Source organism: Prionailurus bengalensis, chromosome A1, assembly GCF_016509475.1.
Source record: "Prionailurus bengalensis isolate Pbe53 chromosome A1, Fcat_Pben_1.1_paternal_pri, whole genome shotgun sequence".
In the NCBI taxonomy this organism is placed as follows: Eukaryota; Metazoa; Chordata; class Mammalia; order Carnivora; family Felidae; genus Prionailurus; species Prionailurus bengalensis.
This window is the reverse complement of record NC_057343.1, coordinates 236,161,912-236,178,396: the sequence shown is the minus strand read 5'-3', so window position 1 is coordinate 236,178,396 and position 16,485 is coordinate 236,161,912.

Below are 16,485 nucleotides of genomic sequence, written 5' to 3'. Positions count from 1 at the left end.
TCAACAAACACTTTCTGAATAAGGACACAGGAAAGGAAACATAAAGCAGAGGGAGGAAGACCCCCCTCAAACTTTAACGGGGAACAAGTTCTATCTCTTTAGAAAAAAACATGCAAAGTTTCATGAACGACAAACTATTTAGCAAGGTTTTATAGGATGAGTTCTATTTCAAGGGGTAGAATGTTTTAGGGGAAACGGGACGCATTTTAGGAAGGAGACATGGGTTAAACACAGTAAAGGTGAAAGCAAACTCAGGGAAGCTAATCCTTCCTGAAGGGCAGTGGGTTGGAAGTTGGGGGGAGGACATGAAAGGTGGTTTGGAATCATGCTGGAGAAGACTGCGCCTTGCCCTCTAGGATTTTAACCACAGAAGGCACAGGAGAAGTTCTATAGGGTTTTGGTCAATAACGTGACATGATTACTTGAGATTATCAGAATACAGAATTAACTGGAGTGGGCCTAGCCTGGGAGACAGAAACTAAATAAGACGAAAAGGCAAATCTTAAGCAAGAGGTAATTAGGACGGTGCCTGGTTCATGACATAAACTCAAGAAATAGTTGTTGGTCACTGGAACTAGTAGTAGAAAAGGCGAGACAGATCCTAGGGAGACACTGGATTTGGGGGACCCCCCAAAATAATGCAGCTAGAGCTATTTTGACTTGGGGAGTGGTCAGTCTTTCCAGGTTCCACATCCACCCGGTAGGACCTGGTATTGACAGTGATGTGATGGGTCTTTCATCAAGTAGCCATAGAAAAACTCTTCCAGAATCATTTTCTCTTCCTCAGCCTAAGCTCCAGCCCTCTATTACTGGTGTCACTTAGGAGCTGTTTGTTTTCCCTCGGGTTCCCAGAGCCCATTTACACGCTGTCTAAAAATGGTCACTTCATACAAAGGCAGGCAAAAGTTTTTGCCCAAAGCATAACCTGGACGTATTCTGGAAGCAGCTGGAATGTAATTACAGTGGAGGAAGCAGAAACCTAATCTGTGGTATAGTGTTCTCTCCTGATAAACCACGTGGGCAGGAGAAAGTATTGTGCAGGGCTCTCACATCATGAGTGTGTCCAGCACCCCTGGTCAAAGCCCACCAGGTTGCTGGTAGGCCCCTCAGTAGTGATGGAAATAAAAACCACCCTATTCCTTTCCAAACACCTCCTACGAGGGCAATAAGTCTCCAAATAAGAGCCAGGAGCACACAAAAGCTAGGACAAAGATCCAGAAGGTAGCTGGGTTTGTCCACAGCTTTCCAAGGAAAAGACTCAAAATCCAAGGGAGACATGTTATTGCCACTGGGGAAGTGAGAAATTGGGTGATGCATCATGATTCGTCAAGTCTGTGGTGTGCAGATTTCTAATATGACCCAGCGATGGCTCACACACGCCTGGTAGAACCCCCACCTCTTGAGTTGGGAGGGCCCTGTAACTATGGTGGGGCAGTGGCCAAGTGATGAGGTGTGGAAATGGCACCACTAACCTAATCAAGTGAGCCATTAACATGGATACGGTTCTTCCTAGAGAAGGATGTTCAAAGTTGAAAGGGATTTGATGCAAGAGAAATTCTTCTCTGCTGACTTTGAAGACGGAGAGGTCAAGTACAAAGGAACATGAGCACTGCTTCTGAGTGGATAATCCCCAGCTAACAGCCTGCAAGAGAATGGAGACCTCAGTCCCACAACCACAAAGAACTGGACTCTGCCATCAGTCTGAATGAGCTTGGAAGCAAGTCCCTGCCCACGTGTTGGCATGTGTCAGCGGCTCTTTTTTTCCATGAGGACCCAGCTGAGTTTGGGCTTCAGACCTACAGAGGTAGGACATAATATAAATGGGTGTTGTTCTCAAATACTAAGTTTGGTTTGTCATGCAGCAATAGAAAACTAAAACAAAGGTCTTGATGAAATAGTCTTCAAGAGAATTCACCTCATTTTGCTATAATAATAATAAATAATTACTAAAATACTATGTTAAATATTAATAATTATTATTAATTTATGATTATGATTATGCTGCTCAACTGTGCCAGTCTGGGTCCCCACAAGCAACAGCATGTCAACAAGTACTTGAAGAAAGCTTGGTAGGGAGGCATTTGCAGAGATGTGGGCAGAGGTAAGAAAACCCAACAGGGGAAGACCCGACACCCTGAGCCTGGGAGCACCAGGAGACCCTAACAACTAGACCCAAAGGCAAAGGGCTGGGGTGCTTCCAAAACCCAGAGAGAAGTTAACTGAGATGCTGAGTGAGACCTCCTAGGTGGGAACCAAAAGACCATCTGCCAGCGCCAGCGGCCAAATCCAGTGGGAAGACGGAGGAGAGCTGGTCTACGTGGGTCCGTCTTCTCCAGCACGCGGCAGGTGGAGAAGGGTGGAGAGAGGAGACAGAAAACCAAGCAACAGCTGCCAGGATAGCAGAGACGCTGATGCCAAAAAGGGGCCTGAACGGAAGTAGTCAGAGCTCGGGAGATGTGTGGCATCTAAAGAGACAGGTGACCCGCTGTAAATGAAGAAACCAGCAGTGCGTGTGACGCACGTCATTCCTCCAGAGCTTGCACAACCTTGGACAAGGGCAGAGTTGAAGGCCAGGCCCTGGCAACCCCAAGGCCAAGGGAATGCAGAGCTGCGGGGTCAGAGTAGACACGTCACAGCAGGACTCCCCTTTTCTGCCCCCAGGGGAGACAAAGAAGCGAGTCATCGGAAAGAAGCGATACTGGCAAAAAACTCTGAGTTTGCAAGACACAGGAGGAGGGAAAGATAGTCCAGACAGAGGGGACAGTGTGTGCCTCTTCGGGCTTCGCGGGGCCCAGTGTGATCGGAGCAGACAGCGCGTGCGTGGCTGTGTGCCGTGTGGGCGCCTGGTGGACCGGATGCTGGCGTTAGACCAGGGGGAGGTCAGGATTAACATCCCAAGATTCAATTCCCTTTCGCTCCTAAGTGAAAATCCAGAGAAATGAAAATAAAAAATTTCTAAGCCAGAGGAATTAAAATCCAAAACCTAACCTCCAAGGAAAATTGTAAAAGCTGAAGAAATACTTTAAAGAAACACTTAAGTTTAAAGAAATTAGAATGGGAAAAAAAATACTCTAGTTTGCTCCATTCTCTCTCAAATGCCAGCAACATCAGGCTCCTTCCAGAAGCCGGGCCTGAATCATCTGCCTTAAAAGTTGTCATGGGTCCTTCAAGACCTCAGAGACTGGGTCCGTTCAACCCCAATGTGCTCACAATCTTCACTCTTTAAAGAATCTGAAGAGGGGTGCCTGGGTGGGTCAGTCGGTTGAGCATCCGACTTCGGCTCAGGTCATGATCTCACCGTCTGTGGGTGCGAGCCCCGCGTAGGGCTCTGTGCTGACAGCTCGGAGCCTGGAGCCTGCTTCCGATTCTGTCTCCTTCCTTCTCTGCCCCTCCCCTGCTTGTGCTGTGTTTCTCTCTCTCAAAAATAAATAAACATTTAAAAAAAATTTTTTAAGAATCTAAAGAGTTAATCAAAGCCATACGACCGTCTCAGCACTGGTGGCACACCAGAAAATTCAGAAAAGCCAGAAAACTCTCCCCACCCATGGAGAGTCCATGAGAATTCTGGCCTCGTGGGCTCAGCCAACATTACACGTGATGAAGGTGGCCGGGAACGGTGTGCTCGCCGCACAGATTGTCTCCATTCATATGCATGCTTCACTGTCCCATCAGATTTCACTTACAAAGCCCACGTTCAAATATGAAATGATTAGTAATTCCAAACCGGTGACCACATAGAGCATCAGAACAAGTGCAGGCCCCTTCCGAGCACAGGGCACGTGCAGCCAGCCCCGAATGCCGAGTCTACAGCCTGTGACCTGAGCCCGCATGAATACAGGCCTCTATCATGCTTGCTTTGGACACCGCATTTACCAAACTTAGGGGGGGACATGTGTCCTGTCTCTTCATCTCAGACAGTCATATTTCAGACACATGTCCCTTCTGCAAAGATTAGAAATTGGCAGCGGTGGGGAACCCATCTCTGGGTCTCATTTGAGAGGCCCCTTCCCTTCCTGCACATACAAATGCTTTCAATCTCCATTTTCCTCCTGACGTCCCTCTCCTTCCCGTCCCAGGGTCCCAGCGATGATGGGCTCTGTCTCATATGTAATGGTTTCTCTTATGAGTTCGGCTGGGCCACAATGATGGCCATCGTCCCTTCCTGCCGTGGAATTGGAAGACTGTGAAACACTCTCCACTGGACATCTTCCCCTCGTCCCCAGCCGTGCTCCTGCTGAAGAACCACCCCCAGTGGACTCATGAACCAGTTATCAGTGCCTCTAGAGTCTGCCCCCTCTAAGCCTAGAGACACCATGTGCTCTTAGAGACACGTCCTCCGCTCCCCGGTGGCTCTGTTTAGCATGTCTCCGTGACATCAGTTCTGTTCCTGAAATGGGGGGGGGGGGGGGGTAGGCCTCTTGGGTTTTATTTCCCCCTTCTCTTTGCCACTCTTTTCAGGGAAGTTCAGCTGAGTTTCTAACACTTCAACTTGCTTCCTCGGTTATTTTTTGCCTTCCCCATGAAATGGAAAATTAGCACCGTTTTCCAGAAATCCGTGTCTTCCTTCCTCTCATCTTCTCTTAGCATTCCAAACTCCAACATTTGTTTTTCAAGCACATCCCACTAGATTTTGTCCGGTGAAGTATCCCACCGCGGAAGAGCTGAAATCAGGAAGTTAGGCATCTGCCGCTCCCAGTAACAATGCCTACGTGTCCCCGAGTTAGATAATCCTACCCGGGACGGTCCCCGTCAGAGCCAATCCAATCCCTTCCTAATGTCGTGTTACACCTTCTGGTGCACCTTGAATGGCTCATCTTTAGTGTGCCTCCTCTTGAGGTCCTAATTCCTGCCTTGGATAGGCCATTGCGGAGCAAAGACCTCAGAAGAACTGGATCCCGCCGAGACTTTCTCAGACAAACTGTGCATATTATGCAGACCTCCCCAGTCTTGCCCTCTTAAATCCTCACTTTCTGGTTGCCCAGACTGACCCAGTCCTCAGTGACCATCACCCCCAGTGACTCTGCCCAGACCTCCCAGCGGTGGCTCTGAGCCTTGGCCCCGGACCCCGGGCTATTTTCCCGAGGCCCCCCCTCTCCTGTCCCCTGTTAGATTCCTCTGTCACCCTTCCTGCTTTGACAAAACCAAGGAATCTTATTTTAAATATTCTCCTTAGGAGAAGTTAGATTGAGGGCATCTCCTGCATAGCATGGCTCTGCTTCTGTCCCCTGCTGCTCCCCTCGTGACTCCCAGTCACAGGGACAGGCCCAGCGTCCCTGCGGGTTCTCGTTGGTCCCCGAGACAATGGACTACGGGCATGGTAGCTGTTTCTTAGCCTTTGGTGTTGCAATCACTTACTTCCATTTTTTGTCCCATCTTAACCATACTCTCTTTATTATCAGGACCTTGTAGTTTTATTTGTAGGTGAGTGAAGTTGACCACCTTGTGTGGCTAAAGCAATCGTTTGGGGGCTGGGGTTTCTGAAGGCACAAAAGTCAAGCTCTCCATCTGTACCTTCTCCCACAATGACCCCTTCCAGGCCCAAGGCCTAGAAACCCCACCCTCAGACTGGCAAGTCTCAATATTTCACCCCAGCACCACACCCAGGGCCGCCTTCTCAACCTGCCTGCCAGGACTGGTAATCAGCATCACAAATCAACATGCCCAGGACCACAGGCTTAATCCCCTCACTGCAGACTTGCCCCTCCCACGCCTGCCCCCAAGTGAGCTGTCCTCAGTTCCCAGTTGCTCAAGCCGAAAACTTGGATTTCATCCTTGATGTTTTTCCTCCCACGTCATTAGCAAATGGTGCCATCATGTCTCCCTGCGCCCACTGCTGCCTTCCTACAACCCTGGGGCCACAGAGGCTAGAGAGAATGTTTAAAAACATAGATCAGATCAGGTTATTCCTCGAGGTAGAAGTCCTCGATGGCTTTCTCCTCCCCCTAAAACATAACTCGTCATCCTCCTGTGGCCAACCAGTCCACCCGCAATGTCTCCCATCTGATCTCAGCTGCTGTCTCCCACCCGGTCCACCATTTTTCAGCCACGTGGATTTTCTCTCTGTTCCTATAATGTGCACCCAGTCTCACCTTCTTCTTGGGGGCTGCGCACGCGCCAGTCCCTTGTCTGAAATGTTCTTTCCTTGGATAGTTATATGGCTGGCTCTTCCCTGCAGATCTTGGCTCAAATGCCCCTCTTTAACGGGACTTGCAGTGACCTCTCCGTCAAGGTTACCCCTCTCCCATCCTCAGTCCCTTTCCTTCAGATTACTTCACTGTGTGCCCGGCATCACTTATTCCACTAGCTAGAATGCTCTGGGCTGTTCATTGGTTCACTTGTTTATTACGTGTCCTAGAATTGCCAGCTTCAGGAGAGCGGTTAGCTGGCCGTGACAGTTGCCTCCCGTTGCCTGCAACGGTGCCTGGCAGGGCAAGAAAGAAGGTCATCCTTGCAAATCTCAGACACAAAGGGCTACGTGAGCCGTGAGTATCCCAGTTGCGAGAAGTGAGGCAATTCAGGGAAGTTGTGCTAAGAAAGGAGAGGACCCAGAGAACCGAGGAGACAACACAGAAAGAGCCCAGAAGAAGAGCACCGAAAACGGGTGTGGTGACACTGCCACTGGAGGCCGAAAGAGCAAAGCCAAACCCCTTCCCGTGTTTCCTGTCCCAGGAACCAACCACGCGTCCACCCATCATCACAGAAACCTGCCCGTCACATACAGCCACCTCCCCCCCTCCTCCCAGCACCCCCGGTTCCTCCTCCCTTGATGCCGCTGACTTGGCCTCAGCTTCTTCATCTGCAGCCCGATCAGTGCCACAGTCGCACCTTTCCACACCCGTCCATCCTCTGCATAGGGGATCTTTCCAACACGGATCTTGTCACGTCAGGGGATTTCAGTCATGCTACTCACTGCTTAGAAAGCAAGGTTAGTGAGGGGCAAAGGAAGCACAACGCGACATGAGTCTGGAGCACTTTGTGGTGCCATGAGGTAAGAAAGTGCTCAAAAATGAAAGAAGGAAAGGAAAGGGGAGGGACGGGAGGGGAGGGGAGGGGAGGGGAGGGGAGGGGAGGGAAAGCGATTTTATGAAATACCTGACCAATAGTCTCCAAACACGTCGGGGAGATGAACGAGTTATGAAGGACGGGGGAGCACGAGGACAAAAAGGTCATGAGCCCCTCAAGGGATCCCACTACAGAAAAGGACATACGTGTGAACCTGATGAAATCTGACTCATCTGTAGCTGAGCTAATAATATCAGACCGGGGTTAGTGTCTTTGTTGTGTGTGCCAGCCTCACACAGATGTGGACATTAGACGGAGTCAGAGGAGGGGTGTGCGGGAACTGAGTGCTATCTTCGCAACTCACTCTCTCGTAAGTCCAAAATTACGTCAAGTGAAAAGCGTTTTACAAAGTTGAAAGGCCATCAACTAGCTTGCCAGGGTCACTAGAATAGAATCTGAATTGTTTGCTGTCGCACTGAAGCCCCCCCCCCGCCGTGATCCCGCCTCCTGTTGCTGTCTGTCTGCTCCCCACCCGTCACGATCCCTGATGAAGGGCCCCCCCCACACACACACACATACGCAAATGCTACCACTATCCAACCACACTAAGCTATTGACAGGCCCCCTGAAGGCAGCACCTGCTTCATGCCCATGGTCCAGGGCCATCATCGCTCCTTCGTCTTGGGGCCTGGTGTTTCTCAACTCCTTTCTCATAATTCGACCCAAAAGTCACTTCCGGGTAACTTTTCTGAGCCTCCGCTTCCACCAAAGGCAGAACTGACGACTCCCCCCCACAGCCCCCACCGCTCAGAGCCTGTGCTGACTTGCGCCGTGGGCCCTACTGCCTCAACTGCACAATCTCCCTCCACCGACTAGACCCATGGTGCCTGACGACAGGACTGATGTGTATTTATCTCTCCGTCAGTGCTAACTGTGTACATGGGGCTAGTTGGGCAGGAGGGTCTTCCTGGAGCTGGAAACTTGTCTAGCTAATCAGCATGTGAGACGGCACTTCTGGGGGTTCTGGCAGTGGGTCCTGGGAGCTGGTGCTCATCCATCACTGTCCTCGCCATCCAGAGCATGGGACTGCCAGCGGCCATCTGCAAAGGGCCGGCACAAAAGGTCACTTCCTGGGGACCTGTGAAAAAGCAGTGTCTAAGCTAAAATGTGTAAATTATGAAGAAAAGCTTGCTACTCAAGAAAGTCAATTGTTCTCAGACGTATCTGAACAGGCCATTAATGTAAACAGGGTTACCGAAATACGAACACGAATTAGAATTATTCCTCGTTAAGTCAAGCCCTGTAATTAAGTCAAGCACTTTCTCTGGCCAGCTGGGGCTAATCCATATATTTAAAAGTAGGAAGCCTGAGTTCTTTTATAAAAATCTGAGGTTCACTTTTTTGTCCAAATTTTTACTAGACCTGCTCCTTCAAGCTCCCAGGAGCCCCAGTGACTGCGGATTCTGGACCAACACCGCTCACGCACAGCACAGGACTCGGAGGTTCAGAAAGGAGGGTGTGGGTCTTGTGGTTCAGATTTGATCGCGGCATTGCCCCCAGACCACGCGCCAACTGTGGGAACACTTTAAGTCTGGTGTTTTCAGGGGAGTGAAGAGATCTTTTAACGTTGTTCCCGGCGTATATACTTTTCCGTATTGATTTCTCACAATTCCAAAATAGAGTTCACATAGCAGCGGGGCGATGGGTCTGGGATTTCAGAGCCTGCTCTTGATTCGAGGCACAGAACGTTTCATTTGCAGCTTCCACCTTGGCATCAGTTTCCCCAAGTGCACCTTCAATATTTGATCACAGGCATGAGAACACCTATATCTATTACCCCAGCCTGCGGCGCGAGGCTCACCCTTAATTCTGTTTCCTGTTAGTGCAGGATAAAAAGAGAAAGGAAGAAAACAAAGGAAATAGCATCTACTTCTCCGAAGAGAGGCCTGCTGCGTTTTGAAAGTGAAGCTTTTATTATTGAGTTCCTTTGTCCCACAAAGCATTGCAGCGAGACCTATGAACAACTCTGCTGCTGGTTCCTTGTGTCTCCTGCTCAGTCTCAGCAACACCCGACTCGTCCTGCCTGGTTCTCTGTCAAGGAGAAGACAGACGAGAGAAGCCTGGCATCTACCTGCTCGCAAAATATCTCCCAGTGACCTGTTTCGATGGGCCCTTTCTCCACCCCCCCTGAGGTCACCTTGTAAAATCACTGATGTGATCACGGCCATGCTTCTGTTTTAGCTGCAGCTGCCCGCTTGATATTCCCGTCATTGTGGAAGTATCTACCAATTCATCAGATACGTTCAGGGCATACGTAACCAACGATCGGTCCACCCAAACAGCCTAAAGTCCTTTCTCCTACTTTGCCTATACCCCAGTCACCCTCCTCCCACCCCACTGGTCACCAAGTCCTGTGGCTGCCCCTCAGAAAGACCTCTGTGCTGTGTGTCCCCTTTCCCCGTTTTTAATACACTAATGCAAGATCAGCTTTCCTTTTTCTACCCTGGAACTACAATTAAGACTGGCTTTTACATCCCTTTCCGGAAGGCTACAAGGGAAGGGACTAGGGAGGGGAAACAGATGGGTACCAGCCCCAGAAGCAAAAGGAAGCTCATGGAGGATTAAAGGCCAGGATGAGTGGGAACAAAACAAACGCGGCTGCTCTCAGTTCCGTCACTCCTAAGATCCAGAGTAAGAGGGAGCCCAAATTCGGCGTAGCTGTGCAACTTTCTCCTTTGCTGAAAACCAAAAACTTTGCTTGGACCTAACAGACACATTGAGGTGGAAGAAAAATTGATTGGACCTTCCCCAAATCTGGAGAGACGGTCACAACCGGAGAGATGGGCAACCAAGATCTGTTTGCCTGGAGGAGGAGCCCTTGGAGCCGTCAGCCGGAAGGCACGCTTACACGGCGATTTGAACTGCTGGAGGCTAAGTGTGGACTCCCAGAAGAGTAAGAAATCCCCGGAACCCACACCTTGGGGGGTGGGGGGAGCACACTCTCATGGGCTTTACTACCCAGAGCCACACCAGGTTTTTACGGTGTGGCCCTGAGAAGGATCCCTCGCCAGGGCAGGGAGAAGGGAAGAATAATCATCACGAAATATGCCCAGACCTTCTCCCTGGCAAAGGTGTACTCCCCAGGGGACAACGCATCCCCCAAACTTTATCCCAGATGGGTCGGGGGCTTCTATCCTGCTCCAGACCCCTGCGAGCCTTTCTGCTTCACGAGGGGGAAAAGGAGCCAACAGGGCCAGACTTCCAGAAAACAAAAATGAGGGAATCGAGGAAGAACCGGGGGGGTGGGGGAGGATGCATCCACGGAGACACAGTGGTGAAAGTCACAGCCCCTAGACCCAGGCCGAGTCACTGAGACCCAAGCAGACCACACAACACGTGAACACTCCCGTCCCCTATGCCTTTCCCCCAACCGCACCGGGACCCCAGCGGAACGGCGGAACAGAGCCAAGACCACTGCGAAACAGACCCCAGGGAGAGTTCCAAGGGACGCTAAAGACAACAGCAGAGACAAAAACACCAAAACTAGAGGAATTTTCAGACCCTGGCACCTACACTTAGAGCAAACATGGAAAAAGAAGCCCAACTCCTAACCCGTTTAACATAAACCTTCACACCCAAGACCTATTTGCCTCCATTCCTGTTACCCAGCCTTCAAAAAACAGGCAAGGTACGCAAAGGAGTGAGAGAAAGTCGTCGAAACAAGGAGAGCAACATCACGATCGGACTCAGATGTGACAAAGATGTTGGCATTAGCAGGCAGAGAATTTTAAATAACTGTGATTCGTATGTTGAGTATTAGCACGTTTCAACAACTCTGATTAGGATGTTAAGTGGGTAAAGAGACAACAGGCAGAAGCGGATGATTCTATGGGCTGAATGTTTGCGCTCTCCCAAAAGTCCTCTGTGGAGATCTTAACCCTCCGTGTGATGGCGTCTGGAGGTGGGGGTCTCTGGAAGGCGATCGGGTCATGAAGGCAGAGCCCTCCCAAGTGGCAGAGCTGCCCCAATAAGAGAGACTTTACACAGCTCCCTTGCTCCTTCCACTGTATGAAGTCATGGCAAAAAGATGCCATCCTGGGGGCAGGCTCTCATCAGACCCCGAATCTGCTGGTGCCTTGATCTCAGACACCCAGCTTCCACAGCTGTGAGAAACGCATTTCTATTATTTAAAAGCCACACAATACACGGCATCTTCTTACAGCAGCCTGAAAAGACTAAGACAATGGCTAATGTAAGCAGAGAGATGGAAATTCTAAGAACTGAAAGGAAATGCTAGGAATCAGAAACACGGTAACAGAAACGAAGAAACACTTTTGATGGGCTCATCAGTAAACTAGACACAGTCAAGGAAACAATCAGTGAGCTTAAGAATGTGCAAACAGAGGGGCGCCTGGGTGGCTCAGTTAGTTAAGCGACTGACTTCGGCTCAGGTAATGATCTCATGGTCCATGAGTTCGAGACCCTCATCAAGCTCTGTGCTGACAGCTCGGAGCCTGGAGCCTGCTTTGGATTCTGTGTGTGTGTCTCTCTCTCTCTGCCCCTTGTTCGCTCATGCTCGCTCTCTCTCTCTCTCTCTCTCTCTCTCCCCCTCAAAAATAAACAAACATTTAAAAAATTTTAATAAAAAAATAAAAATAAAGTAAAAAAATAAATAAAAAAGAATATGTCAATAGAAACTTCCCAAACTAAAAGAGGAAAAGAGTTAAAAAAAAAAATGCAAACCAGAAAAGAACATCCAAAAGTTTTGAAACAATTTCAAAAGTCGTAATAGCAAAAGGAGAAGAAAGAATTGGGCAGAAGAAATATATGCAGTAATAATGGCTCAGACGTTTTCAAAATTAATGTCAATACCAAGCCACACATCGAGAAAACTCTGAAAGTACCATGCAGTACTAATACCAAAATACATGTGTACGCACACACACACAGACACACACACGACACACATGCCTTGACGTGCCACACTGAACCTGTATAGAACCAAAGACAAAGAGAAAATCTTGAAAGAAGGCAGGGGGAAGTCTTGTCTCTACGAAAACATGCATAAGAATTGCAGTGCTTCTCATCAGAAAACAGAAGTGAGCTATTTCAAGGGTTGGAAGAAAAAAACCAACCAGCCTAGAAATCTGTCCTTCAAGGAAATTATCCTTCAAAAGAAAAGGGAAAATGAAGACTTTCCTAGACAAACAAAAACTGAAGACATTCATTGTCAGGAGATCAGCGCTGGAAAAAAACGTTACAAGAAATTCTCTCTCTAGGAAGAAAGAAAACAGTATAGACTAGAAACTTGGGTCTATATTGTTTAAAAAGGAAGAGCAGGGGCGCCTGGGTGGCGCAGTCGGTTAAGTGTCCGACTTCAGCCAGGTCACGATCTCGCGGTCCGGGAGTTCGAGCCCCGTGTCGGGCTCTGGGCTGATGACTCAGAGCCTGGAGCCTGTTTCCGATTCTGTGTCTCCCTCTCTCTCTGCCCCTCCCCCGTTCATGCTCTGTCTCTCTCTGTCCCAAAAATAAATAAACATAGAAAAAAAAATTTTTTTTTAAAAAAAGGAAGAGCATCTGAGAAGAAATAAACGACAGTATAATATTTTTATTATTCTGATTTTTGATCGATCTGAAAGGTAATTCTTTGCTTAAGGGAATAAGAGTAATTTGGTATTGTTGTGATTACAGCACTTAAGTGACAGGAGTGTAGCAAGGGGTAGGCGTGAGGAATCACACTACCTATAAAAGTACCTGTCCTACACATAGAAGTATTTCTACTATACATGGTAGGCTATAGCGCTGTTGGAAGATTGATTCAGTTTACTTAAAAATGTATATTGGAGGGGCACCTGGGGGCTCAGTCAATTAAGCGGCCGACTTCAGCTCAGATCATCATCTCGCAGCTCATGAGTTCAAGCCCCACGTCAGGTTCTGTGCTGATAGCTCAGAGCCTGGAGCCTGCTTCAGATTCTGTCTCCCCCTCTCTCTGCCCCTCCCCTACTTGCTCTCTTTCTCTTTCTATCTCTCTCTCAAAAAAATAATAAATCAATAAAGTAAAACAAAAATTTTTAATATATATTGTAAATGCTAAGGCAGCCACTAAAAATTATTAAAAGAAGTAACACGCTGACATGCCCAGAGAGGAAATAAAATGCTCAATTAAAACTAGAGATGGCAGAAAAAGAGAGAAATAAAAGAAATAATAATAATAATAATAATAACAAATGGTTGAAAACAGTAAAAATTAATCCAAATATATTTATAATCACTTTAAAGTGTATGGCCTCAAATTTAAGATACTAAACAGATGAATATAAGCGAAGGGAAACAAAAGTAATATAAAAACAGGGAGGGGGACAAAACATAAGAGACGCTTAATAGAGAACAAACAGAGGGTTGCCGGACAGGTTGTGGAAGGGGGGATGGGCTAAATGAGTAAAAGAAAAAGAAAACGAAAAAATAAATAAAATAGAAAAAAAAAGTGTATGGCTTCAGAAATTCCTTAAATGACAGAGATTCTCATATGGAATTAAAAAAAAACTCAACTCTATATTGTCTACAAAAAAGAAAACCTACATAAAATATAAAGAAAGACTCAAGTTAAAATTGAAGGGATGGAGAAAGTTATATCGTGCTAACACGAACAGGCGGAAAAGCTGGAATAGCTATAATACTTTCAGAGAAAGTAGGTTTCAGAACAAAGAAGATTAACAGAGATAAAGAAGGACATTAAATAGTGAGGAAGGAGCCAATTCTCTAGGAAGACATAATGATAAGCATGAATATGCCACATGACAAAGCATCAAAAGATGTGAGGAAAAAAATGATAGAAATGAAAGAAGAAATAGTCAACTTCACTATTATAGTTGGAGACTTCAATACCCCTTGCCTGTAATTGATATATCAAGTGGGCAGAAAATCAGTAAATATATAGACAGCCTGAACAGCACCATCAATCAATTTGATCTAATTGACATATTTTAGAATACTTCATTCAGTGATGCTAGAACACACATTCTTTTCAAGTTTATGGGAAACATTCACCAAGATAAGCCACATTCTGGCCATGAAAAATACCTTAACGAACTTAAAAAAATAGAAATCATACAAAGTATATTCTCAGACTACTATTAAATGAAATTAAAAATCAGTAACAGAAAGATAGCTGGAAATTTCCCCCAAACAATTGGAAATTAAACAGCATACTTATTGAAGATACCAGGTTTGCTAATGGGTTAAAATATCATAATTGGATTTGACCTTGGCTACTGAGATAGGGTGTTTGTTTTTTCTTTCTTTTTTTGGGGGGGGGGGCTAAACTTTGGAAATTGTTTTTAAATTTTTTCAAATTATACCTTATGGTCTTAAAATTAAGACTGGCAGCAAGAAAACATTAGATAATGTAAGATGTGATAATTTTATAACACGTTTGGACAAGATTGGTCTAACAATCTCCCTGACTTTTTAGGTTTTTATTGTAAAAATTCTGGAATGTATTAAAAAAAAGAGACTCCCTCACTAAATATTCATCTTGCAGATCTTATGGTTTCAGTTCTGTATCCCTCCTGACAAATGAATTTAAAAGCATGTGTAAGTCTTATATTTTAAGCTTTGTTTTTTATTATTATTTACAAAAGCATTTTTCTTGAGTTGCAAATATAGTTTGCCAACTTAAAGAATACCAAACTAAATGTATGTCTTTCTAGATGCATCTTTGTTCAGAAAAAAGAATATATGTACATTTAAATTAAAATATTAATTCTTTTATGAAAAATAAATAAACAAACAAACAGCATACCTATAAAAAGCCCATATACCAAAAAGAAGTCTCAGAAAATTTTTAAAATATTTTAAACTAAATAAAAACAAGAATTCAGCTCAGCAAAATTTGTGGGGTTCAGAGAAAGCATCAATGAACCAAAATCAAAGAATCAAAAAGCTGGTTTTTTGAGAAGATAAATAAAATTGATAAGCCTTTAGCCAGGATAAGAGAGAGGAAGAGAGGGAGAAAAGAGAGAATTCAAGTCACCAATATAAGACTGATTCCTTGGGCATTAAAAGGATAATAGAGGAATATTATTAACAACTTTTTGCCCCAAAATTTGATAACTTAGATGAAATGAATGAATTTTTTGAGAGGCACAAAATAACATAACTCACACAAAGGGAAATAGTCAACATAATTATCTTTATATCTACTAAAGAAATTGAATCAATAACTAATAATCTTTCAAAAAAGAAAGCACTGGTTCCAGATGGTTTCATTGGTAAATTCTACCAAACATTTATGGTAGAAATAATACTAATTCTCCATAATATCTTCTAGAAAATAAAATCAGAAGGAACACTTCATAACTTGTCTATGAGATCAACATTACTTTAATACCCAAACCAGATAAAACCATTTTAAAAAAGACAGTTAAGAAAAATATTTCTTATGAATATAGATGCAAAAATGCTCAACAAAATGTTAGCTAATCAAACCCATCAATGTATAAAAAGAACTATATACCAAAACCAAGTGGGATTGATTGTAGGCAATATGAGTCTGGTTCAACATTCAAAAATCTATCAATGAATCAATATAATTCTCATATGAACATGCTAAAGAAGAAAAATCATTTGATCATAATTTAACAAAATCCAATGCCTATTCATGGTAAAATTATCCACAAACTAAGAAGAGAGAAGAACATCCTCCAATTGATCAAGAACCTCTATTAGGAAACTAAAGCTAACATCCTACTTAAGGATGAGAGACCAGACACTCTCCCCCTAGGACCAGGAACAAGGCAATGATGTCCTCTCTCACCATTCGTGTTCGCCATGGCGCTGGAAGTTTTAGCTGGTGCAACAATGAAAGACAAAGAAATATGCATATGCAGATTGGAAACAAATAAGTAAAACTGTCTTTATTTACAGACATAACTGTGTATGTAAAAAAGCACAACAAAAACAGGCCTAGAATTAATACGCAAGTTAGGGGCGCCTGGGTGGCTCAGTTGGTTAAGCGGCCCACTTTGGCTCAGGTCATGATCTCACAGTCCGTGAGTTCGAGCCCCGCGTCAGGCTCTGTGCTGACAGCTCAGAGCCTGGAGCCTGTTTCCAATTCTGTGTCTCCCTCTCTCTCTGTCCCTCCCCTGTTCATGCTCTGTCTCTCTCTGTCTCAAAAATAAATAAATGTTAAAAAAAAATACACAAGTTAAACAAGGTCTCACAGTACATGCTTAAAACACAGAAGTCGATTGCTTTCTTATAAGCCGGCAATAAACAACTAGAGTTTCAAATCTAAAAGCACTCTGATGGTGAACTCCGTGTCCACTTGGCTGAGCCACAGTGTCTATATACTTGATCAAAGATTATGCTGGATGTTTCTGTGAAGGTGTTTTGGGGGTGACATTAAGACTTAAGTCATTGCACTTTGAGTCAAAGCAGATTACCCTCCATAAGATGGGCGGGCCTCATCCAATTAGCTGAGGC